General features: G+C 31.5%; 1 protein-coding gene across 1 annotated transcript in view; it reads left to right on the forward strand.

Moving 5' to 3' along the window:
• LOC119645119 (frizzled-2-like) overlaps window positions 1-19,051 on the forward strand; it is a 220,597-nt gene that overhangs the window by 180,216 nt on the left and 21,330 nt on the right. The window contains exon 5 of the mRNA XM_038045049.1: window positions 8,172-8,279. The gene's annotated coding sequence lies outside the window, so the exon portion shown is untranslated. The remainder of the gene's footprint in view (window positions 1-8,171; window positions 8,280-19,051) is intronic.

Raw genomic sequence — 19,051 nt, forward strand, 5'->3', positions numbered from 1 at the left:
GGTCCGTCCATTAGTCCCTCTACCTAACTGCGTAGTATCTATGGTACACATTCAACTGTTTACAGATTTGCAAAACAGCTCGAAAATGGCTCAAGCGGATCAAAGAACACGGCTACAACACTCACACGTCTTACACATACACAGCTGAAACTAAGAATATGTTTGCCTTTCCGTGTCTTTTGCTCGTTGCTCATAAACTATAACGATATAAATTTTTGACAAAATTATTCTACAAGAATATAAAAAAATCAGCCACGCCCACCTAATATTATAAAATATGCAAATTTATATATACATATATATATATATATATGTATTTCCCATTTTTCAATCTTTCATAGAATAACTATGATGGATATGGCAATCGAAGATAATGTCTTTACTTGTTGTTCTTAGTCTTGTTTTTGTGGATAGGAAAAGTTTTTCTATTATTATGGAAATGGAAATTTCATTTACCTACCTAAAGATTTTAAATGACATTTTATTTTAAGTCTTTCTCTTTTCAGAATATTGAATAATTCATCGTTGTATGTGCACTTATGCCCTTGACTGTGTATCCAACTATATAAACATTGATTTTTTGTATGAAAAATATTCGAATATACCGACAGTAAATACATACTTGTGCACTTATAGACATTTGTTTTGACGTTCGCTTTTCTTCAAACAGCCGGTGCATGCTTACGTCGCTTTTAATGTACTCCCATTTAATAGTTGCATATACGTACATAGAATGCGTTTACGCGTATATGTGTGTATTGCTTTATTTTTACATCTTACCTAACTTATTTATATGCATACGTTTTGCTATTGATCACGGCACAAACACACACACACACACACACATACACGTACACTCACACACACACACACCCAACCAGCCAGCCAGCCAGCCAGCCAGCCACAGCAGGAGCCTATATCATGCGCACATATACATATATACTAGAGACAGCCAAGATCCATGTTCATTTATTTGCCATACTTCTTATTGTATATGTAACTATTTTTATACGTTTAATATGTATGTATGCTGCTTATATACAATTACACAAACGTGTGCTTATATATATATATATACATGGCTTCTTTGACAGTGTTTAGCCTTCATTTGTGCATATAGACCGATATGTTGAGATATATATATATATCTCAATATATATATATATATATATATATATATATATTTATGTCTGCCTGGATGTGTTGATTTGCTTGTTTCAGCTAGTTAAGCATCTCGTTTTTTGTTATTCTGAAATGAATACAAAAACAAAGAAGGGGAAAAAAAAGAAGGAAAATCAACAATAACGAAACCAATTTCTTCCTTTATTTTTATTTTATTTTATTTTTGCTTAATTTAAGTTAATGTTTACTCCGACCAACACACCAGTCTTCGTTTAACTTTACATACACATGATGCACACTATTTTGGGCATATTTCTTCACCATGCTATGAGATTCTTTGCGTGCGTGTGCTTGTGTACGTGTGTAGAAGTTCATTTTTCTGTCTTTTGAAATTTTTTAATTAGCTTGACAATCTTTGCTTTTTTGCGCTCTTTTTTTTTTCGTTTTCGTTTTTGTTTGTTTGTTTGTTTGTTTCTTTCTTTCTCTCTTACTTTCCCGCTTTAATTTAAAATTATTTAATCTGATATTCCTTCTAGATAGATAGATTTCTTTATTTTTACATATGTACATATCGTATGGATGGCATATTATGCCAAAGGGTTAAATATTTTAAGATTGATATCTTTACGGTTCATTAACTATACTAAGAATTGCGTTTTAAAAAATTTAATTATCGAATGAAAATCGAAAGATTTCTTTAATTAAGCTTCAAAAATTAGAATTTAGAAATCAGAAATTATCAAGTAGTACACATATATTACTATTACTAAGATGAACAAGAGATTTCGAGGCAGTTTAGTTGTGGATCGCATTTCTTCGCCGCTTCTTAGTTGAATTTTTTCATTAATCAGCATATTTACGAGGCAAGACCGTCTCATAAGATAAACAATCCCGCTCTCTTCCTGCAAGCTTGTCGGTATTATTTGATCTGAACAATCATGTTTTAACTTTTTATTCGAGGTGAAAGAAAAGTTTTCGGGAGCACGAATATTGGTTTTGAGCAAAAGGACTTGACACTTGCTTTGCACATTCGAAACTTTGTCCTGAAATACATGCTTAGAACGTTTAACCTTATTACCACTACTTGCTTTAATCTCAAACCATTGAAAATTCAAATGAATTCGTAAGCACATCCCGCCCACATAAACCCTGCAAGTGGGACACATCTAATATTATGAAACTACCTGGTCTGACGAACGGTTAGTAATATATCAAAAAGATTACTCGTAACGTTCAATACATTTATGCGGATTTTCTAAAATCAAGCAAAAGTAAGAAAAACTTAACATCTACCACAATCAAGGTTTTTAAAAGCGCTGTAGTCCTTCTTCTGAAAAGGGTTAATAACTAGTTTAAGACTATTTCTCTGTCAGAGCAAACTACAACATCATGTCATCCTTTAAATTAACATCCGGCGACAAAAAAAAATTCCACCGTATATTGAAAAAGATTGTTCTTCTTGTTTGAAGAAGATTTCTTTTCCTTACTTTCACACCACTTTACAGGCCATTGGCTACTCTTATCAAGGACCTAAGAAGTAGTGGAGAGTAGGTGAGAGCGCGACATGAGCTGGACTCTGTCGGTATTTCTGTATGAACATTGAAAGTCGATGGAAAAAGAAAAGTGAACTCTTGTAATCCAGAATCTAAATACTTCTGCATACTATTATATACTACATTACATGCAATCATGGATCTTAGGAGCCGATTGAGATCCGACTCTGACCTGGCAGCTGGAAACGAGCTTCAGTGAACTACTCCGTGGATGTGCTTACTTTAAAATGACTATGCAGTCACTATTAAGGTACGTCTTGAGTAGTAGAAGGAATATATCGATATCGTCGCGCTAGCCCTTCCAAAGTGCTAGAACTTTTTAAATGATGATGGATGACGGGAAAATCGTAAAACATCGAGCAGTGTGAAAAAAAATGTTTTAAATGTAGCCGTTCCCCGTTTACTATAATAGGACGAGAATCTCAGCAGAGAATATCGTCATACAATGCCCACTGATTTAGCATCTCATGATTGTTTTTCATATCCGCATATGAAAAATATACAAGGGGAAGAATTTTCAAGAATAATTGAGAACAAGGGATTCCTTTAGCGCGCGACTCGATCCATTGCGGGCTCGGAATACCCTATAAAGCGCCAAATCCATTGTCCAAATAGTTTTGTACTGTATCATAAAACATAAAGAATAAGAAGACATAAAGAAGTGACAACATTATCATCAGTGCAATATTCGATTAGAGAGTCACACGCTTTCTTTGAAAACATACAAACATATAAACAGGTTTATCCGCCTAAGTAGCCGAAGGCGAGGAATCTCGACTAGCAGCTCAATGATAGTGGGTTCAAAGCTCAGGTGCGGTAGATTTTTTAATAAAAGCCGATAGCCTTAGATGCTAGTGCTTTTAAGAGCTTAGTCTTAGAATTCATTTCTCTGGCGAAATTAATAATAATAATAGTAATAATAACGTCTATTAAGTCTTTGTTGGGCTAAATAGTTATCAACTAAAGTAATAATTGAAAAAATAGCTGGGGCTGCCCTATGGTGTATTATGACTTTTATATTTTCGCATTGTTGAACGCTTTTGTTTTTTGTGCGAAATTTCATATTTTCGCAATGACTTTTAATTACCATGTGTGTTGTAATAAATACTTTGGTTTTTTTTTTTTTTTGTTTTTTTTTTAATAAAAATATTAAATATATTTTTAATTTAATATAATTGATCATTATAATTGTAAATATTTTAGAGAAACCTTTGTTTTGTTTTTTATGATATTTTACAACTACTCTTCACAATGAATTTTCATCATTTACTATCCGTTTCTATTTTGCGGGCATAAATATCTCATTAATTATGTGAAGAGAAGTTGGGCATTGCCTCGGTTAGCACTTACCTAGCCGATTTCTCATCCCTTAAAAAACATTTGTCACATTTTTTAATTAAACACAAATTTTAAATAAAAGGGGGAACACGTAATCAAAGTAAGTAAGAAGAAAAAAAACACATGCATTTTATCTCCCTCGTTATTACGTAAGCATTCAGATAGGGACTAGAAACATAAATCAAAAGAAAAATGCCGCTTTAAATGACATAGGCATGCGTTTTCTTTATTTTTATTTTATTTATTTTTTATTTTATTAAAAAGTAAGCAGTAAGCATTACAAAGTAACAGCGAGAGGGAATTGTGTGTTTATGTAAACTGTTGTTGTGTGTAGGCATAACCGCTTTAGAAAAATCACTTAAATGCTAAGCAGCCAACCAACACCCACTCTTTCAGCAAAATCACATACTGTAAGTATAAGTATACGTGATTATGTGTTCGTTTATATGGCGATGGGAAAGGGAGTCTTTTATCCTAAATAGGTTCCGTCGTCGTCATCATACCCTTTTTGGAATTTTTCCGCCTCCCCGCATTGCTAACACTTTCCGCTATTAAATCTTCGCATACGACAGACTGTGATTAAGTACAACTTCCTCTTTAGACAGTAATAGCAACAAAGTCAAGCTGCTTTTAAGAAGATAGGCAAGTGTAAGAAGAAAACTAGTAACAACAAAAACCAAAAAAATAAAAAATAAAAAAAAAAAAGTTAATTAAATTGTAGAACTCAACTCTCTAATCTCATAATTCATGCTAGCAATCTGTGTGTAAGTAAACATACAAGCGACATTAAACGTTTACCGTACTAATGTGTGCGTTACTTTAGACTTGAGAGAAGTGGTCTATGTTAGTTAGTTATTGTAAGCTTATAAATATATATATATATATATATATATCCATATTTATACAAGCTTATACGGTAGCCCAATAGAGTCTACATACAGTACGAAACATTTAACATATCTCTTCTTAAAGACTGCATTTATGGGTTGAGGGTTAAAAAACATATATTTCTTAAGAAATAAAAACTTGTACTAAATAACAATTCAAGATTTTTTTTTTTTTTTTTTTTTTTTTTTTTTTTGATTCAAGATAAAGTTACAAACAAAAGGTACACTTTATAAAAAAATGTGTGTGTAAACAAAATATCATTTTACAGGTAATAAACTACCTATGCTATCTGTGGATACAATTAAAAAAGTAATATATTGTTGGACCACCTTCTTCAGCATCGACATCTTGGCATTGAAGAATCTAATTTTTCTATTATATCTGCATGAATTTTGTTCCCAAGTAAAGCTTTCTTCAATGGTAGAAATTTTATGTTTTCGAACCCACTCACTCAGTTCATGCCATATGTCCGATGAATGTGGCGGAGAATGTAAGTGTTTGTAAGGGAGCGTTTTAAAGTAGCCACTCCTTTGCAATGATAAATGCATATTCCGGAACATTTACCCGAAACACATATTTCACTTCAAAGTGACTTTCAAAAGATTCACATAAATGTGACGATCCATTTTTAGAGTCAATAATGACCAGGACCCTCTACCGTGCTTTACAGTTAGTAATAAATTTTAAGTTGGCATTGCTATATTAGGCTACCCTCAACCCCCCCCCCCCCCCCCCCCCTCTTCACCATCGTAACCGAATAAATTAAACTTGGACTCGTCAATAAAAGTCACGTTTCTCCAATGGTTTATATCATCGTTTTGAGGGAGTCTCTGCAATTCGAGGCGTTTTGAGCGAATACCGCCTTAAAGCATTTCGAACGGCATCAGGATGAATACTAATTTGCTTATATATTTCTCTAGTCTTGGGTTGATTTGTTTCAATTCTGGCAATATATCGTTTTTCACATCCTGTAAGGTGGCCCGAGCGGTGCTGATTTTCTATGGTATTTGTGTTGTTGTTATTTTTTTTGTAGTAGTCTAAACAGTGGCACTATTAATTAACACACTTCCATATACTTCTATATATTTTCCTTATATGAATACTTTTTTCGATTATTTTTTGGGTTTTTTCGCTCATAACTTTGTCTTAAGTGAAAAGAATCTTGTTTTTTTTTTTATGTAATAAAAGTTTTTGTTTTTTAGGAAATATATTTTTTTTTTACCCTCAACTCACAAATGCAGATAATTTTTCGTACTGTATGCAAACTTTGTTGCGCTACTGTATTTATAAAATTTTTTTCTTTACATTACCGCTTTCACTGTTCCTGTCATTCTTGTTAACATTGAAGTAAATTTGTGTTTAATTTTTGTTCATCATCATCAAGTCATACATACATTTAGTTTTCTTAAACGAAGAGCAAACAAAATAAGGGCCTCAACTTTACTTTACAGTGTTTGTTTAGTGTTGAAGGGCGGTTGCAACAAGCTGAATAAATTTGTGATTTTAATTAAAGAAGCAACATTCGTCATTCTCCGATCCACGCTGACTTGTAATAGGTATATATATATATATATATATATACATATATACATATATAAAAGATAAGACCTTTCTTCATTGCTATTACTTTATAAATTAGTAATAGTTTGTGTCTATTGGGTCGTTACGTAGCTTCGATTCCATTTTCGTTTGCTCCTTTTGAAATTATGACGCATTTTTCTTTTCACCTTTACCCACATCAAACTTACAGAATAAAGTTATTGCATACTATTTAAATATTTTATAACAATTTACGTTTGTTTACCAATAACATTACAATTAGTATATGCTACCGGTAAGATAGTTACAAATGATTTCGGAGGTCGACGAAAAAATAAAAAAAAAAAAATTCAACTCGACGACGAATGAAACGATTATAACAGTTGTGAAGTTAATGCTCTTAAGCCAAATTATTTTTTTGGCGCAAAACTGATCAATCAGACATTTAGGCTATTTATAGCTTCACCAGGATGGTACATAGTCAACTAAGAAGTTAACAAAGTGCATTCAGAAATTTATAATAAATTTTCTGATTTACATTTTAGAAATGCCCTAATCAAGCTCTCTCCACTCTTAATTATTCGATAAATGTTCCGTCTTTATTATACTGTACTGTATGCCGGATTTAACAGGAATAGTGTTAGCCATTGTCTTTTATGTTAACTATAAGATTTATTGCAGATAGCAATGCTCGTCTTGTCAACTCTATATATTAAGTTTAATACACACATACATACATATATACATATACATATATATATATATACATATACATACATATATACATATATATATATTATATATTATTAGGTATTTGTAAAAATTTTGATCATTTTTCCCCTTGAAAAAACCATTTGTTGAGAAAACTTCGATATTATGTCAAAAAAAGTTATATTAGTTTCGCAGCGACCCATTTCCATACTTCTTTAACTTCGCGAACCCCGCGTACTAGCCAAGCCATGCTGCAACGATTTGAACAATTGATAATCGGAAAGTGACGTCTCGGATGAGTACGCTGAGTGTGACAGAACTTCCGTTTCGAGCTGTAACAGTGTATCGTGGACAGCTCTTGCATTTTCAGTCAATTCGTGTCGCCATCTTTAAACCATCAAGCACGAAACTGACAATTGGGATATGATGAAGCAACATCACCATAAGCCGCTAAACGTACTTGGCAGGCTTCGAGAGCAGCTTTCTTCAAATATAGAACAACAAAGTAATACATTTGGAAGGAGGGAAATTTTGGGCGATTCTTGATTGCCGTCGCTGTACGTTGAATAAGTCAATAATATTAAGTGGAAAACCGTTATTTTAGGTAGAGGAAGGTCAAAACCGATCAAGTCAACCCTTATGTACATTGGTATTTCCCATTTTTTTTTTTTATCTTTTCTATCTGTACAAGTCATCGATCAAAATTTTTGCAAACACCCAATATATATATAAATAAAATATATATATATATATATATATATATATATATATTTTTGCTTACTTAGTAAACAAACAGGCATTAAATAAAAACTTTTGCTTGCAAAGATATTTAATATATTATCAAGATATTTTGCATTTGCATTTTCAATGAAGGCAGACCACTTATCTTTTCTGAATATTTGCTGAAAAGCTTTAATAAAATTAATTATTTTTTAATTCATGCAATTTTTTTTTTTCTTTTTTAATAAATAAATTCAGCAAATATTTATTGTTGTTCTCCTTCTCTTTTTATTATTACAGAATTTTCTGTGAAGAATATTTAAAGCGCCATCAACCAACACACAACACCTTTATTGAAATTTATGTTTGTTATGTAATTGAGTCCTTCAAAAAATAAGTGAAAAAATGGTAAGTCAATAGGTTAAGTAAAATGTTTTTTTTTAATTTTTTTTTTTTTTTTTTTTTTTACAAAAGAACAGATGACGTCTATCACTTTTTCCAATCGGTTGAAACTTTCTTGAATTCTTTTCGAAATACGGCTCAGTTAAAACGCTTTCTTTTTCTTAAATCTTTAGAGGGCAGTAGCGAACAGAATTGCTCGCATTAGCACATTAATTTTCTTCCTGAGAGTTCTATACTAACTATCTATACAAGGTTTCAAAAGTTTCAAGCTTAATGGAATCGTTTATACGTGTTCTTCTTTAGAGCGCTATCCACATATTGTTAGGCACAAGAACAAAAAACAAATACATAAAAGCAATGCTTTTGGAATAGTCTAGCGCCTTAGGTGCCGTTTATTCAACAATGGCTTTAAAATTGTCTGCAACAAAGAAAAACATAGTTTTGTCTTTGACTTGCATGCCATCGTCTTTGCCACCTAACTAATTACATAGTCAAAAGTGTTTATAGTTTATCTTCGACGGTATTAACATTGTATTTACATATATTGATTGTGTGTACAAATAAGTTCTGAGGGATTTATTCCCGTAACTTTGCCATTTTATTCAGACAAATTAGTCAGAATTTACTTTCATTTATTCGGAGTATTATATACGACTTTTCACTATATTTCCGGCAATTTTTGAATTCCATCTCGAAAAAAGTTTCGTCCCTTAGGGATATCCCTAAAAAAAAGTTGTATTCGGGCATTGTTATAAAAATCGAAGCACCGTTCGGGCAAACAATAAGTAATCTATCCTATTCCAGGTCAGATGAAAATTCGCATACGTCTGGCCCAAGAAATGATACTGAACTTCTACTACTGATGGGTACATCTGCCGGCTTGCCTTCTTCTTGATTAGCATTGGTTCAAATCGATGCAGTCACCTTTAACAGATCAGTGATTCACAGAATTTTTAACGCGTCCAAAGTGGCTCAATGGCTATTACACTTTTACCCTCAAGGCATCCCCAACTTACCCGATAAGAGTCAGAAGACCATAAACCATAGATAATCATAATTAACAAATGGATAGCATTTACATACGCACGCATCTCTTTTATTCATAGAAAAAAGTAAATTCTCTTTCATAATGCCAGCTAAACGCTATCTATCGAATATAAACTTGAAAATTTTTAATGCAAAATTATAAAAAAAAAAATGGAGAATTTAATTAACAATGTAAAAATTTATTGTAGTATAAGCATAACGGATAAATTGAAAAGATTCAAATCGAAAAATGAAAAGATGCTTTATTCCTTGGACCTTCAAATCAAATCTTAAACAATTAATGTCCAATTCTCATAAAGCTCCCTTGAACATTATAAAAAGTCGGAACATTTTTTAGGTTAAATTAAAATGAATTCAATTTGATTTCAATATGTAACCAAAATTGCTTTCACTTAATCCTTTACTTAAGTTCATACAATTCTATTATAATTTTCCTCTTCTCTTTGGATTTCTATGAAATTCACAGTTGATGATGGTTCCGTTAAAATATAAAAAAAAAAAAAAAAAAAAAAAAAAAACAAGAAAAAGTTTCAAAACTAAATAAACTCTCCGCAAAAAGGATAAATGAATGTGCCTTGTGCCAGTTTTGTGTTTAAGAAAGTGTTTCTATGCTTTTCGCATGTTAATTAATTTTTGCATACATAATAAATTTTTTATTTTCTTCTTCTTCTTTTTCCTTGCATATTTTAGAAGAAGCGAAAAACTTTACTATATTTCTCTAATTAAATGTCTTTTAGAGCTTCGACCCTTATTGTGTTTAAGCTTAAGTTATACATACATAATAGTGATGCATATATCTTTATATATATATATATATATATATATATATATATAGAAAACTTGTTTAAAAAGCCATATTCAACAGTGTTATTTATCAACATCATTGCCGCATTGCCAAAAATGATCAACTAACTTTTCCTTTAATATTAAAGACGGTAATGGATTAAAAATTATCAAAAGAAAAACTATATCTATATGAAATCCAATCTTTCGCAGAGAATTTCGAATGCATCAACAATTGGGTTGCAAGCGATTTTTTAAAATATTTTCCAAAGAAACTTTAGAGTCAATATAGGTATGTAGGTATGATAAAATTTAGATCGTCTAAAAAAGATGCTTTGAAAAGTGTAGAAATTATCGCCTCCGAAAACGTAGTTTATTTGAAGACTCTTCGTGTAACTACAATACGGTTCCAGAACACATACGTGTAGGCATGAATTATCCAAAGAAGAAGAAAATAAAAAAATATGTGAATGTCTTCAGTTTACTTTAAGTTAGTTTCCCGATTACGCCAAATGGCATCACTTTTGTCAACAACAAATAACTGATAGATAGCAAGAAAACTTTATCAATAATGATTTTGCAATTTTTTCTTCTTCTTGTTACGAACATATTATCTTTTAGGCCATCGTCATTGTATAAAAAATATGGTTTTTAAAATTTCTAAAAATAACGAAAATTCACTTATTCGTTATACAAGGAAATTACTTCCTGAGTGAGTGCAAAGTCGTGAGACCTACTTGATAGCAATGGCAATAATTTCCAATACTCGAATGGTTTTATAAAACACAAAATAAATAACAATTTAAGAGAGATCAATAATTGATGAATTGTTTTCATGCTGCAATTAACGGATCGGCTTTATCTATTACTGATATAAGCAAGCAAAAATAGCTTAGGAAAGCCTGGCCCATCATTAAAGATCCCTTACGATTTCGCTTTATATAGTTCATTCATAAAATGACTTTTCGAAATAATAGGTTGCATGCGAAGTGGTCGAAAGAGCCTTAATAAAATCCGAATCACATTCAACAGCCTTCGCCCTTGAGCTCAAAAATATATATATCGGTTTATCAAATTTCGGCAAAATAACGCACACAACAGTACAAGATGAACAGAGGAACAGACAAGTGATTTGCGGAATCGATCGGCATGGTTGCTTCATACATTCATACCAGAGTTGGAAAAACCGCTGGTGAAGAATTAGGTCGGATGCAATATATAAAGTGAATATTTAATTATACATTTCTTGATTCCTACCTGCTGCCGGTATCTGGATTTATCCATTCTATCCCTTTCCTTAGCGGAAAACTTTGTTCGATAAAATAAATTTTTGTACAAACATCAATCCGATTCGAAATAGTTTGATTATTAAGATGCATCGAATAATCGGGGAAAGAAAGCTTCATTGACGTGCTTCGGGATTTGTTTCGGCAATTCGGAAAATGATGATATCATTTAATGATTGATATTTTTGTAAAATATCGAAATCGAAATCGAAATTTGTCGCCTAGTGTTACATAACAGTTAGTTATTGTGTAATTATTTCATGATGACTTCTAGAATTTCCCGATGAAACTTTAGAGATTTACTTGGGTGACACTGATTCTGTGGTTTGCAATTTCATGTTGCGAAATGCGGATCTTAATGGCCAGCAACTAACTATTATATCATATTTCATACTTTAAAGGGCAAATTATTATCCTTTTTATTTTTTTGCTCAAACTAGTTAGCAGGCAATGACTTAATAAATACGTTTACGGCAGCTTCAACAAATGACCTTCCATTTACAGTCTGCAGACTTTTCATCGCCCAGGTACTTAAGCTATAAAACGATCTTAATAAAATGGAATGCAAGCGTTTGATTTCGCCTCTTTTTAAAAAAGTTTTCACTTTTTTTTCCCTTTTTACACCTTTCTACGTATATGCAAGTACGAATTTTTAAGACTAGCACAAAAAAAACCAAAAAAAAAGAACGAAAAAAAAAAAGAAAACCTCCATCAAACATTTATTAACAATTTTTAACACATGTACGCTCAGCATTAGCGACGAGGAGTTTGTTCATTCCTAGTTTCGGCCAGCAATAACCAGCAGCTATGGCAGCAAAATATGCTGTTGCCGTATGAGTGTTGCTATTAGTGCTTGTATGTGTGAAATTTTCAAATTTTTGTTTATTTTTTCTTTGTTTTCTCCCTTTTTTTTTCTTTTTGTTATTCTCTCTTTTTTGTTAACAGTAGAAATAAAAAAAAAAATAGCAGTGAGTAAAAAATGTGCAGATTTTTATTTTTATTTTTTTTTTTTTTGTATTTTATATCGGCCATGTGTGTGAGTTGTGTTAGAGTATATTAAAAATGCCTGCCGCTGCTTAATGATTTTATGCACTTGTTGTTGTTATTATCGTTTTTTGTTGTTGTTGTTGTTGTTTTTATTGTTAGCTAGGGAATGATTTTGCTGTTGTTTTACTACATGTAATATCACTGTTGCTAGTTAGCTTGGCAGCAACAAAGGCAATAGCACTACCAGCAACAGCATGTGTAAATGACGTAAAGAGTTATGCCGGCAGCTTTGGCATCAGTTACATATACAGCGCATACGTGTGTAGTAACAATTAAAAAAAAAAAAGGCAGATGTTGTTGTTATTTTGCCTGCATACATTTTGCACAACTAGTGTTTTTTTTGTTTTTTTTTTTTTTTTTTTTAGTTTTTTGCTATGCTTTTATTATTTACTAAACTTATTTTTCTTATTAAATCATGAGCACTCGCTGCAAAGGGTGTACACTTGTACAAGAGAAATAATAAAAATTTTTTTTTTTTTTTTTTTAATATTTTTATGAATGCCTCTGTGTATGCGCGCGTGTGTGTGTGTGTGTGTGTGTGTGTGTGCGTGTGTGTGTGTGTATAATCAATGAACTTGAACAAGTTAAAAAGAAAAATAAAAAGAAAGCAAAACATAATAATAATTTATCCGATTAATAATATTAGGCTTTTTAAGTAATTTTTTATTACTTTCTATTTTCATTCTTTCTTTAATTGCACGACCGTCACAACAAAACCTAAAAGTATACTAATGTTATTGTTGTGCCTGTAACACAAAGAAAAAAAAAACAGTATCCGCGCGGCTACTATATCAAAAATTCAAAAATCTATCCTTAAAGCCTATCGAAGAGGGCGTTATTCGTTAATACGATTTTTATAGCGTTTAACCTTTAACTCAATTCGGAAATGATCCGGCAGGTAATCCTTATGATTAGAAAGATTAGAGAAACTTCTTCTTCTTTAGATTAGAAAATCTTGCCAACAAATAACAAAACATTTGAAGGAGTGTCCGCTAATGATTCTTGGTATTTTTGCGACTCGATCGAATCTTGTTATAAGTATATATTAATGCGGACGAATATAAAAGGCAGCAAGGCTTAAGATAGACCCACCTTTCATTATAGCCTAGCTAAGCCAGGCTGTCCTTCTGTCCGGCGGATGCCTGTCAAGACAGGCATCACACCCCATATAAAGCGCTATTCTGGCAAAAAAAATTGCAATTTTCAAAATTTCTCAACAAAAGTGCGTAAGTAGTAATATTTCAGCATTCTAAATTGGTATGGATTGGACATTGAATCGACTGTGGCAATTTTTGATAGAACGGGATAAAAAACTTAAATGTTTATTAATTTTATGAATAAAATAAGTTTTATTCTTTTAAGAAATATTGGCAGCTTTACTATAAGGCGTTTTCGATCAGAAATCGTATAAAGCCCCTACGCAGTTTGCTTAATTATCTTTTTCATATTTTTTTTTTTTTTTTTTTTGTTTTTTTATACGACTTTGGTGTATTCTGTAGTCTTGAAATTATTTGTCAAATTGCCAAAATATCATTAAAAATAAAATATAAATCTCTCTGCGAGCAAAAGATGGAATGTTAAAAAAAAAAAAAATGGAATTTTTCTTTTCTTCTTCTTTCCCTTATATGAAAAAGGAAATAATTTCAAAATACGCGAAATTTTAATGATGCTAAAGAATATATATATATATATATATATATATATATATATATGTATATATGTATACAGCGAATAAATAAAATAATAAATTTTTTGAAATAATCGTATAAAAAAAGTGGATACGTCTCGGTTTTAAAAATTATTTGTCTTGTGTCAATCTTCGTTTTACTCCCACAGAGCTGAATATTATTTTGTCAAATAATCGCATTGTAAATAACGTCATAAACAAATTACTAAAAACTTTTATGAAATAAAAATATAATAAAGATGTGTTGTTTGTGGTTTGTTGTTTCTTTACGATTATTATCAAATACACAAGCGTTTAACGGGCGCGAGTAATATAAAACAATTACTTTATTATGTATGCATTAGTTCCTAGATAATCTTTATTACCCTAAAATAATAAAAAGTTAATAATCTTTATATATGTCTTGACAAATATTACTTTAAAGTTCATAAAACACAAGTAAAAGAAGTAAAAAACAAAAAAAAAAAAAAACAACAAAAATTTCACCATTGAGCGAATCTTGTACGAGTGACGACTATCCCCATTCAACTATCTTGACATTCATTTCAATCGTCTTCATATGAATTAACGATGATATAATAATCGTAACACAGATCAATGCTTCTTCTTGCTTGTTTTACCAAACAAATATTTAACTTGTCACATCATAATTCCACTTTTTATATCCCATAACACGTATGACACAAGGTATACAACGGCTTCATATCATTCAGTTTTGCACGTTTTATCAATCAGGTCCACCACGTGGAGTATTTTGTCTGACCCGCCATTTACACGCTATGTCTTTGCATTATTTTATTGTTTATACTTTCCCACGCTGCTGCAATTCCAATCGAAAGACGACATTAAAGCTATTATAAGGACATTTCCATTGTGTCATCTTTCTCTCCACAATTGTCCAAAAATTCTCTATTAAATTCAAATTCGATCTTTGCGCTAACCATATCGGAGTTCGGAAATTAAACTACTCGGATCACTATAACCTACACCACTTGCGGTACAGGGTATATTAAGTTAGTGCGACCGTATGTAACACGCAGAAAAGCTTAAGGTAGACCCACCTTTTATTGTATCGATCGATTCAGGACCATAATCTGAATTCATCTAAACTAATCTGTCCGTCCGTCCGCCTGTCCGTCAGATGTCTGCCAATACAATTCGCTATTTTTTCGATATTTCAATGAAATTTGCTACGATGACGTGTTTTGACCCGGCCCGGACCGGTCCACTTTTTCGACCACTCCCCATACAGCGCCCTGAAAAGGCGTTATACGGAAAGAAAAATGCTATTTTCAAAATGCCTAAGTAGTAGTATTTGGGCGTGTGAAAACTATGGACTGGCTGGGGCAATTTTTGAACCCTCTCATATAAAAAAAAAAAACTGAAGTTCATACGAAAAACAGTTGTAATTTTCAATGCTTCATCATGAAAATTATATTATAATAGTAATCTCGACCTATTTTCTGGATTCTACCCTAATAACGATTTTAGCGAAAATTGATCCTTTGTATAGCAGAAGTTTTAATAGGCGACGATAAAAATTGACCCATAATAGTAATTTGATAAAAAAAAAATAAGAATTGATTTAGACAACGTCGTGTAGGGTATTGAATAGTCCGCCTTGCCGGACTATAATATTCTTACTTCGTTTTTTTTAACTATTTTTGCGGTTCATTCAGAATTTTCGTCTTGCTCGAAAATGACTTCTTCAACAAGACACGCAGACGTTTCAATGAAATCAAGCAAATTTATCTAGAGTATGGTGAGACAATCGTTTTTCTTTTTCATTATTCCATTGAGTTTTTTTTAAAGAACCGACATGCTGTCATATGAAACAAACCCACATCACTACGCCGCCAACATCATGCTTAGTGATTTGTTTCATTTGATTCCTTAGAACGCGTTCATTCGACGATTTCCAAAAATGTCGGATTGCGACTGGATTGGAATCTTTAATTAAATTTCGTTCCAATCTTCCGCAGAACAATTTTTTCGTTGAGGAATTTGCTACAGAATTCCAAACAACCTTTACCGTTACTTTTAGATAGAGCAGATTTCTTTTGCTTAACTGCTGAAATAAGACCGATTTCTCGTAACACTCTCGACGCGTAGTCCGTTTGCTGAAATTCTCGTTTTATGCCATTGCTGCCCCCTTTGCAGTTTTGACGTCGTGTCTTTCTTTTTAACATAGCCTCCACTAGCCGAGCACTATTATCGCTTAGCGATCTAGGACGACCTCAAGCGATTTTTAATAATATTAAATTTGGTTTTTTTTTTTTATACTTAAAAGTACAATCCGATGACACAAGCTTGAAGAATACCTTTCTCGACTGTACTTGAAACTTTTTTCATTTTTTTTTTTTTTTTATATCAATATCATAAAAGAGTTAGAAAAAATTTTACTAATCTTTTATCAGTACTTCATTTTAAGAAGCAAGAAGCAAAAAGAGCCGAAAGGGCTGCACAACTGGATAAACGAAGACATTTGATTAGCTTGCTCTTATTTACTTATTCGTAAATTGTATTTTGATATATATTTTATAATTAATTTGAGGATAGTAAGGACGAATGTTTAATGCAAAAATTCTTTTCTCTACTGGGGGATAAGTACGGGAATTGTATTAATTTAATGCGTTTTTTTTTTTCTTTTTATATTATGTACCCAGTTTTGCTCGCCACTGTGTACATTAAGCTTATAAGGATGTATATATTACTTAAATGGACTTGTATTTTTTGAATCGATTTAAGCTTGTCTGTCCATGCGTGTACCAATAGTTCGGCTCAACGAACTGAATGCGATCACTTTCACGCCTTATTTAAAGAAAGTCAGAGTAGATATCGGAAACTTTTTTGAGACAAAAATCATTGAATAGTATAATGGGCGTAGAAATTTGAAAAAGAAATTATATTTGATCACATTGGTCTCGTCTTTCGAGTCAGCAAAGAGAAGACAGAAAAAAAGTGCATTTTTATGAAGATAATTTATGAAGAAAAATAGATGAAATATATGAAACCCTTGGACAAGAAAATTAATTTTACTAAACTTGTATCAGAACAGTTGAAGTCAGGTTTCCTATCATATAATCATTTACCTCCATTGACTGTAACTACAAACGTTTCTATTTGTTTCGTTTTCTATTACCTTAGAATATATATTTTTGTGTTTTCTGATGAATAATTTCATCCGATAATAGAATGCTATTTAATCTGAATTTTATCGCTTAGTCCAAATCAATAAGCAAAAGTATTATTAAACGATTTTCGGAAAGAATTTAATATTAAAGATTTTTTTATTTGTCTTTAATCATTTGATAGCGTTACTTTATTTTATCCATTGGCAATGTATGCCCTAACTTAATTGGTTAACTTAAGGATACTATTATTATAATTGACTTATATATATATATATATATGTAAACAATCGTATAATGTGTATATAATGAATTAAGAAACAACAAAAACAATTTAAGAGACTCCATTCAAGGATTCTTTCTTTTTATCAATTATATAAATATTTGAATATTTCTTTCATAATTAATTTGAAACTTTTAGTTGATTTACCTAACTTTCGAATTAAGCGAGGAATGGCTGCATTAATAATAATAATAATATTACACATAATTCAATTTACAAGACAGACAGCGTAATACAATTTCGATCCTAATGCTGATCAATAAGTTAAATGAAATCTACGATGCGTGCTTATCTATCTGTACATAATAAACATTCGAGAGATTTAATAAACCGCTTGTGCGGTTTGTGTAAAATCAATAAGACTTCATTTCTATTCACATTTAATGGATTATAGATTTCGGTCACATATCAAATAAAATGATTATACACACAAAACTTTTATTCATAGTTGATCAAATAATTGTCCAATAATGGCAAACAAATTTTATTTTTTTATTTTTTTTTTTTTGATTTATTTTGTTCGCATCGAAAATATCGCATTGCGTCTTGCATTTAAAAATTCTAGCCAAATATTTCATATATTTTCAATTTTAATGGTGATGTAGAGTACTTACGTTCAAATTTATATTTGGTCAATGAGGAACTAGTGTTTTTGCGATAACGTGATACTCGCGCGTAATGTGAAATTAATCGTACACGAATAGAATGGAATAAGTTTTCTGTTGTCTGTTGTCTGAAGGATTAATTACCGCAAAACTTTTGATATCTGATATTAAGTTATTGCCTTTCTTATCTTATCATATCTTTTTCTAGCTGTTTTCTGCCCATTGGGTGACACTATAAAACTGAAAATGATTCATATCAAATCTTTATAGAATTATATATCATATGTTAACCTATCTGTAGAGGATCGAAAGCATTACAATACGAAGAATTTGATGAACATATATCGGCCAATAAATCCCTGGACTAAGTAAGAAAAACATTTAGTTTTATTGAAATAATCGGCTCAAGGCATCTTTAACGTTTGGATGCCTTCACCATGCACACCAATTTCCGCGATGGCCGCCTGAGTGCTCGCTAAAATCTCTCTGCCTGACGGTTTTCTTTACATAATCGTCAAGGGGGACCAGATCGAAAGATCGAACATCAATTTATATAATTTGTTTGATTTTAACCATTAACATGGGAGTGTACATTTGCTACACTTCATTGGGTGAAGAGCGTATTTACTCGAAAAACAGTTTATAAGGACAAAATTTTCATACAACGTAGTGAATATACCGCCATTATCTCCCAATTACGAATTTGTGTGAATAAAGAGAACTGATTAATAAATATGCTGGTCAATGACTAGTCTTAGAAATGAAAACAACAGCCAGCTCAACTCAATTCCCATGTCTATCTAGAGGTATATTTGGAACGGCATTGCACTCAGTAGATTCAAAACGTTCTCTGCTGTCGAAGAACAACGAATAATATCAAAAAATGCAATCATATATATTGGGCCTGAC

The sequence above is a fragment of the Glossina fuscipes genome, unplaced genomic scaffold (genome assembly GCF_014805625.2).
Source record: "Glossina fuscipes isolate IAEA_lab_2018 unplaced genomic scaffold, Yale_Gfus_2 1, whole genome shotgun sequence".
Taxonomy (NCBI): domain Eukaryota; kingdom Metazoa; phylum Arthropoda; class Insecta; order Diptera; family Glossinidae; genus Glossina; species Glossina fuscipes.